Consider the following 6924-nt stretch of genomic DNA (forward strand, 5'->3'; position numbering starts at 1 on the left):
GACAGAGCTTGTTACAGATGGCCTCCACCGCCACCTCATCTGATGCCAAACGATTTTTACCCTTGTGATGCATAAAGGATCATGTGTATCAATTTGCACTACAAGTTGGAGTGCCTGACTTCAGAACAGAACTGAAATGGTTGTTTGCAACAATGACCTCAGTCACACCGATCAAGGTCTGGGAAGAAATCACCTATCAGCTCGATGTATGCTGTGAGACAAATAATGCTCGCATTGAATAGTTGTAAGGAGAGCTGTTTGAGTTGTTCTTTCACTTAATGTGTTTTTATAATAATGTAAACTGAATGCAATAAATGTTACAAAGCCTTAAAACCGGTATGTCCATTTTGAAACACCTCGTACAGTTTGAACTGGCCTTTACATAAACACAGAATTTTTCCTTTTCAGTAGAATCAACCACATCATTATTAAAGAAACGTTACCTAAAACTCCCTCTATGCAGTCAGTAACATTGCACAATTTTTCCTGAAGCGCAATAATGTTAAATGCTTACTGGTCAGATGAAGAGTTTGCCTAATAATAATGAGAACATCAAAAAATATTTAAATATTTTGCACTGCTCAGAAGTATGGCGTCGTCTGTGAGCAATATTGTCTATAACCATGCCAGCCTCTTGCGTGCTATAGGGGAGCATTGTGTTAACTGTTAGTTGTTGTTATAATGTTAGAAATGTGTTCAATAGGAGTCAAAAGAGCGTTATTTAGAGTGCATCGAAATGTATAATAATTGCAGACATTGTGGTATATTAGGGCAGATGAATACAATAACATAAACGTTAAGAATAAATCATACGCTTTATTCCTCATAAAAGATGGGAAAAATTATTAATAAAAGTATACAGGGTTAGTCACCAACTATTGCCGCCTAGAATAACTCCGAATGTATGATAGTAGCTGAAATGTTTGTGGGACAATTGTTGCATTGGACAATGGGGGCCATAATATGACATTGGTTTTTTGTTGCTAGGTGGGGTCGCGTCAGACATATGAGGATCAACTTTGTATTTTAAAATAAAATGCTATAGTTTGGTACCTATTTTCTGATAGCGGCTATCGAGACGAATTCAGTGATGTGTAATACTATGGTCTTCGAAGGTAAACAAAGGTCACAATGGTGGCATGAACGTCCATTTACAGGTGTTCGAAGTGACGACCATTGGTATCAATGTAGTGCTGTAATCCTCTTATCACGGATTGAGTGATATTTCTTACCACTTCAGCATTTATCGAAGCACTTGTTCTGACAATGCTCTCTCGTACATTGTGCAAATAGTAAATTTTCGCCGAATACGGCCTGTCCATCTAACGTGCCATTGGCATGTAAACGCCATTCGACGGTTTCGCAATGCAACACTAATAGGAATGGTAAGACAAATATCTTCGAATCAAGCGAACGTGAATGACTGTCTCTTCGAAGAATAAGTCGATGTGCTTCTCATTTATGGAGAATGCCAACGAAATTCAGTGAGAGCTAGAGACTTATACGCTGAAAGATATCCTCAATGTACTCACACTACACGTTGTACATTTAAATATGTGTATGATGAATTGAGAATAACTGGATCTTTAACGCATCAGAAACATATCCAGCAAAGGAAAGTTGAAGTTACTAATATATAGTGCTGAAATAATGCAGAACTTCTTGAGAGTGTTATTTGGCTTTTGAGTGTTACTTGGCTTTTATTCTTTGATTGCATCCACAAAACACAATCAAATTAGCAATAACACAAAAACTCACAAAGTAATTCCAGAAAACAACACGAAGTAGTCAAATACAAAAACTAATAATAATCAAGTAACCAAAGGGGTTCTGTACGGAGTCATACTCCGCTGCATTGGAACGTCTCTGCTTTTAGCGCGACCACTCGAAATCACTATCGTTTGCCAAACAGCCTCCGTGCTGAAAGTGCGGAGCACCTAGGACGTATGGGTACTTGTAACGTACCTGCCGACCAGCTCGTTTGTGTCTATGTGATACTTGCTCGGGCGATGTCTGCTGACTGGACGGTGGAGGAACAAGAGAAACTGTTTCCTCCAATATCCTCGGTACTGGCTTGTTTGCTGGGTGAGGTTCTTCGTTACCATCAGCAGGCATGTAAGCTGGTTTGACTCTTTCGATTGACACCACTGTTGACTTCCCACTGTGGGAGATTTCCATCGTATGCGTGTTTCAGTGTAAAACTTCGTATGGCCCTGAATACAGTTGTTACAATGGTGGTTTGACGATGTCTGATCTCAACATAATTAGGGTACAACTACTCAAGACTTTATGCATGAAATTTGGTTGATGTCCATGCCTAGTGCCTGGAATAGGGCCCACACGCGACACTTGTTGTCGTAACTGCGCTATGAACGTAGGGGATGTATCAAATTCTCCTGTCATAGGACTCTGGGACGTGCATATTCTGGGCATACACCATTTCTGCCGTAGATGTGACTAAGTCAGGCTTTTAAACAGTGCACAAACCAAGTAACACCAAAGGCAAAGACTGTGTCCATTTATCATGACACATAAGAGCTGTTTTTAAAGTCCGATGCCATCTTTTAACCATACCGTTACTCTTGGGATGATAACTGGTAGTTTTGTGGTGGTTCATTCCACACAGCTTGGGTAACTGTTGAAATAAATTTGACTCAAACTATCCCCTCTATCCGTGGTTACATGTACAGCACATCCAAAACGCGCTATCCACACGCCCTAGAAGGTCTTTGCTGTCGTTTCTGCTGAAATGTCCACTATTGGAACGGCTTCCGCCCAATGGGTATATCTATCAATTACCGTAAGAAGGTAGTGGACACCATCCGAGAGCGGTAATGATCCCACCAAATCAAGATGGACATGAGCGAATCTTTCGCAACTGTCAGGAAAAATCCCTAACGGAGGTTGGACGTGACGACCCACTTTGCTTCTTTGGCAGGCCAAACATTCTTGCGCCCATCTCCTGCATTCTTTGCTTACCCTGGCCCATAAGAAACGTTCTGTCACCAGGGGGACTGTGCTTCTGATGCCAGGATGAGCCAGATCGTGAACACTATGAAATGCTCGTCTGTGGTAGTCTGTTGGCACAAATGGGTGCTATCTACCTGTAGAGACGTCGCACCAAACTTTGAGACTCGAGCTCGGTAATCTAATCTGCACTAGATGGAGACCCATATTCTCGTTCAAGAGGAAATGCTGCAACCCTGCATCTTTCTCTTGTGCCACTCCAAACTCGTGAAAGCCAATGATTCGGGATATGGGATTTATTCGGGAAGGATAATCTGCAAAATTGTCTGCCCCTGCTATATGCCGTATGTCGGTTGTGAATTGAGCTATAAATTCAACCTGTCAGTGTTGCCTCGGAGAACTGTGTTTGCCTCGCTCTTTGAAAACAAACGTTAAGGGTTTATGGTCAGTGAAAACGGTGAAGTCTTTGGCCTCTGCTGACGTTCTGAAATATCTGATTGCCTCAAAAGTCGCCAGCAACTCACGATCATATGCACTCCAATTTCTTTGCTACATATTTAATTTTTTGGAAAAAATGCCAAAGGCTGCCACGCAAAAGTAACATTGTTGCAGGACTGAGCCTATGGCAGTCTGACTTGCATCGACAACAATTGTCAAAGGTGCGGTCAGACCAGGGTGTGGTAGAAGCGTTGCGTCAACTATACTTTGTTTCACTGGTTCGAACGAGCGTCACATTTCCATAGACCACTGAATTGTAAGTGCCACATGTCGAAATTTACCATTCTTAGAAATCTTCGTAATTCTTGGTATGTGGTCGGGGGTGATAATTGCTGTAACGCTTTCACCTTCTCTGGCATTGGAGTAATTCCTGCTGTGGTAACTAAAATCTCTTAACATCTGAGGTCATCAGTCCCCTAGACTTAGAACTACTTAAACCTAACTAACCTAAGGGCATCACACACATCCATGCCCGAGGCAGGATTCGAACCTGCGACCGTAGCAGCAGCGTGGTTCTGGACTGAAGCGCCTAGAACCGCTCGGCTCTGCAGCCTGCGGTAACTAAATACCGTAAAGAAATCACTTGGTTTTGTCCTAGGACACACTTCTTGCAATTAATGGTCGCACCACAATCACTGAGACGTTGAAAAACCAGTGTCAGATGATCCTGTATTTTTAGAAAATACTAGAATGTCGTAAATGTAAGCGAAACAAAAATGCAGGCCACGCAAAACCTCGCCGATAAACCTTTGCCATGTCTGGGCTGCATTTTTAAGTTCAAAGGGCATATACATGTGTTCGAAAAGGCCAAACGCGGTAGTTATAGCTGTCTTTGGGACGCCTTCTGCCGCCACTGGAATTTGCATATAAGCTCTCGCACAATCCACTACACTGAGGTGATCCTGCAAGCAAATTGTTAAATTCCTGTAAATTCGGAAGCTGGTACTTATCTCTTATTGTCCTTGCGTTTAGTGCTCGGAAATCGCCACAAAAGGTCTCCACGTTTTATCTTTCTTGGGAACTAAACGCAACGGCGAAGCCCATGGGCTGTCACACGGACGGTTCATGTTTTCCTTCAACAAATTCTCAAATTCTTGTTTTGCTATTACTAGGAGGCCAGGTGGTAATTTCCGTGGCCGTGCAGACACTTGTGGACATGGCGTGGTTTAGATGAAATGTTGCCTATTATGTTTCACGTCATTGTGGTGCAACAATCTCGGGAAAGTGTCGAAACAACCTCGTAAACTCATTTGTGACGAATGCTTCTTGCACCTGTTTCATGGGATAAGGTGCCTGGGTGTCTCTTGTACTGCAACCGGCAGTATTGTCTATTAGATAGCCATTCCTGACATCAGGCAGCAAGCTAAAATTCGCGAGGAAATGTGCTCCTATTATTAGTTCAGCTGCATCAGCTACAATAAACTGCCACTGATATCTCTTCCTCAGTCCGAAATCTAACGGCAGAGTTATTTCACCAACTGTCTTAATCACCGAGTTGTTTGCTGCATAAAACTGTAAAGGCATGGGCTTCACACGAACACGTAACATCTTGTGGAGGTATAAGGAAGCATCCAATCCTGTGTCCACTGCGAGAGTCTGTCTGCCACAAAGAGTCTGTGCGAGAATGAATTGTTTTGTTGGCGCTTCTGGTCGCGCCTATTGCCGGCCGCTCGAGAAGTTTGGGTAATTGCACGGTCGAGAGCATCGTGTTGGACGTTCACCAAAATGCTCGTGGTACCAACTAAACTGACGTCGATGTGGGCTCGGGCTGTTGCTCCCAGCTGTTGATTGAGAAAACGTTTACCGACGTCTCTGAATTTTTTTCTCTTTATCGTCAACTTTCGTTTCCTCTTTCTGCACTGTTAACGTCTCTACTTGGCATGACAGCTGCTGTACTGCATTTGACAACTGTTGCAACTCGTCCTGTATATCTTTATGGTACTTCTGCTGTGTTGCTGCGGCCATCTCTGTTGACGCTACTGTATAATGTCGTGGAAGCTCTATGATTGGAGGTAGCGGAAGTGAAATTGTTTCCTGTACTCGGTCAGCCATCTCTGCCAGCTTATCTAAATTCGATTCCATGCATGAATGTACGATGGTTTGCACTGATACAGGTAAGCGACTTGTCCACAGCACTCGCAGCATTGAGACTGGTATTTCCGTGTCCGTTGCGAGGCTTCTCAGGCGTCGGAGAAATTGCGGAGGCGTCTTGTTTCCCATCTCTTCATGATGCATTAAATGTAGGCTTTGTTGCTCAATCGACTTGGAAACGCGTTGTATTAACGCCGATTTCAGGTGCTGGTAAAAGTTTTCAGATGGTGGACTGACAATTATATCTTGCACCATAGATGCGTAGTTTTGGTCCAGCTGGCTTACCACATAGGTGAACTTTGTTTTCTCATTTGTTATTCCACTATAGAAGAAATTTGTTTCTGCCTGTACGAACCTAATTGTCGGGTTCTGTGGCCAAAACGGCGCTAGATGTAGAGCCAACGGCGAGATTAAACCTGTTTCTGATTCGCCGCTCTTACGAAACAGCACGGATGAATTTTCCATTGGAGTCCAATTTCTGTACGTGTCGATTCCCTTCCATTCTTGTGGTCACTTTTCCTTGTGAGCTAATTTTCGTGTTCATAATATCGGAGTCGCCACTGAAGTTACTAGTATACAGGGAGTTACAAAAAGGTACGGCCAAACTTTCAGGAAACGTTCCTCACACACAAATTAAGAAAAGATGTTATGTGGACATGTGTCCGAAAACACTTAATTTCCATGTTAGAGCTCATTTTAGTTTCGTCCACCTACGCTCAATGGAGCACGTTGTCGTGATTTCATACGGGATAATCTACCTGTGCTGCTAGAACATGTGCCTTTACAAGTACGACACAACATGTGGTTCATGCGCGATGTAGCTCCTGCACATTTCAGTCGAAGTGCTCGTACGCTTCTCAACAACAGATTCGGTGACCGATTGATTGGTAGAGGCGGACCAATTCCATGGCCTCCACGCTCTCCTGACCTCAACTCTCTTGACTTTAATTTATGTGGGCATTTGTTTGTTCTTGTCTACGCAACCCCGGTACCAAATGTAGAGACTCTTCGTGCTCGTATTCTTGACGGCTGTGATGCAATACGCCATTCTACAGGGCTGCGTCAGCGCATCCGGGATTCCATGCGACGGAGGGTGGATGCATGTATCCTCGCTAACGGAGGACATTTTGAACATTTCCTGTAACAAAGTGTTTGAGTTCACGCTGGTCCGTTCTGTTGCTGTGTGTTTCCATTCCATGATTAATGTGATTTGAAGAGGGGGAATAAAATGAACTCTAACATGAAAAGTAAGCGTTTCCAGACATAACATATTGTCTTTCTTTGTGTGTGAGGTATGTTTCTTGAAAATTTGTCCGTACCTTTTTGTAACACCCTGTATACTGCTGAAATAACGCAGAACTTATTGAG

Source organism: Schistocerca gregaria, chromosome 2 (genome assembly GCF_023897955.1).
Source record: "Schistocerca gregaria isolate iqSchGreg1 chromosome 2, iqSchGreg1.2, whole genome shotgun sequence".
Lineage (NCBI taxonomy): Eukaryota > Metazoa > Arthropoda > Insecta > Orthoptera > Acrididae > Schistocerca > Schistocerca gregaria.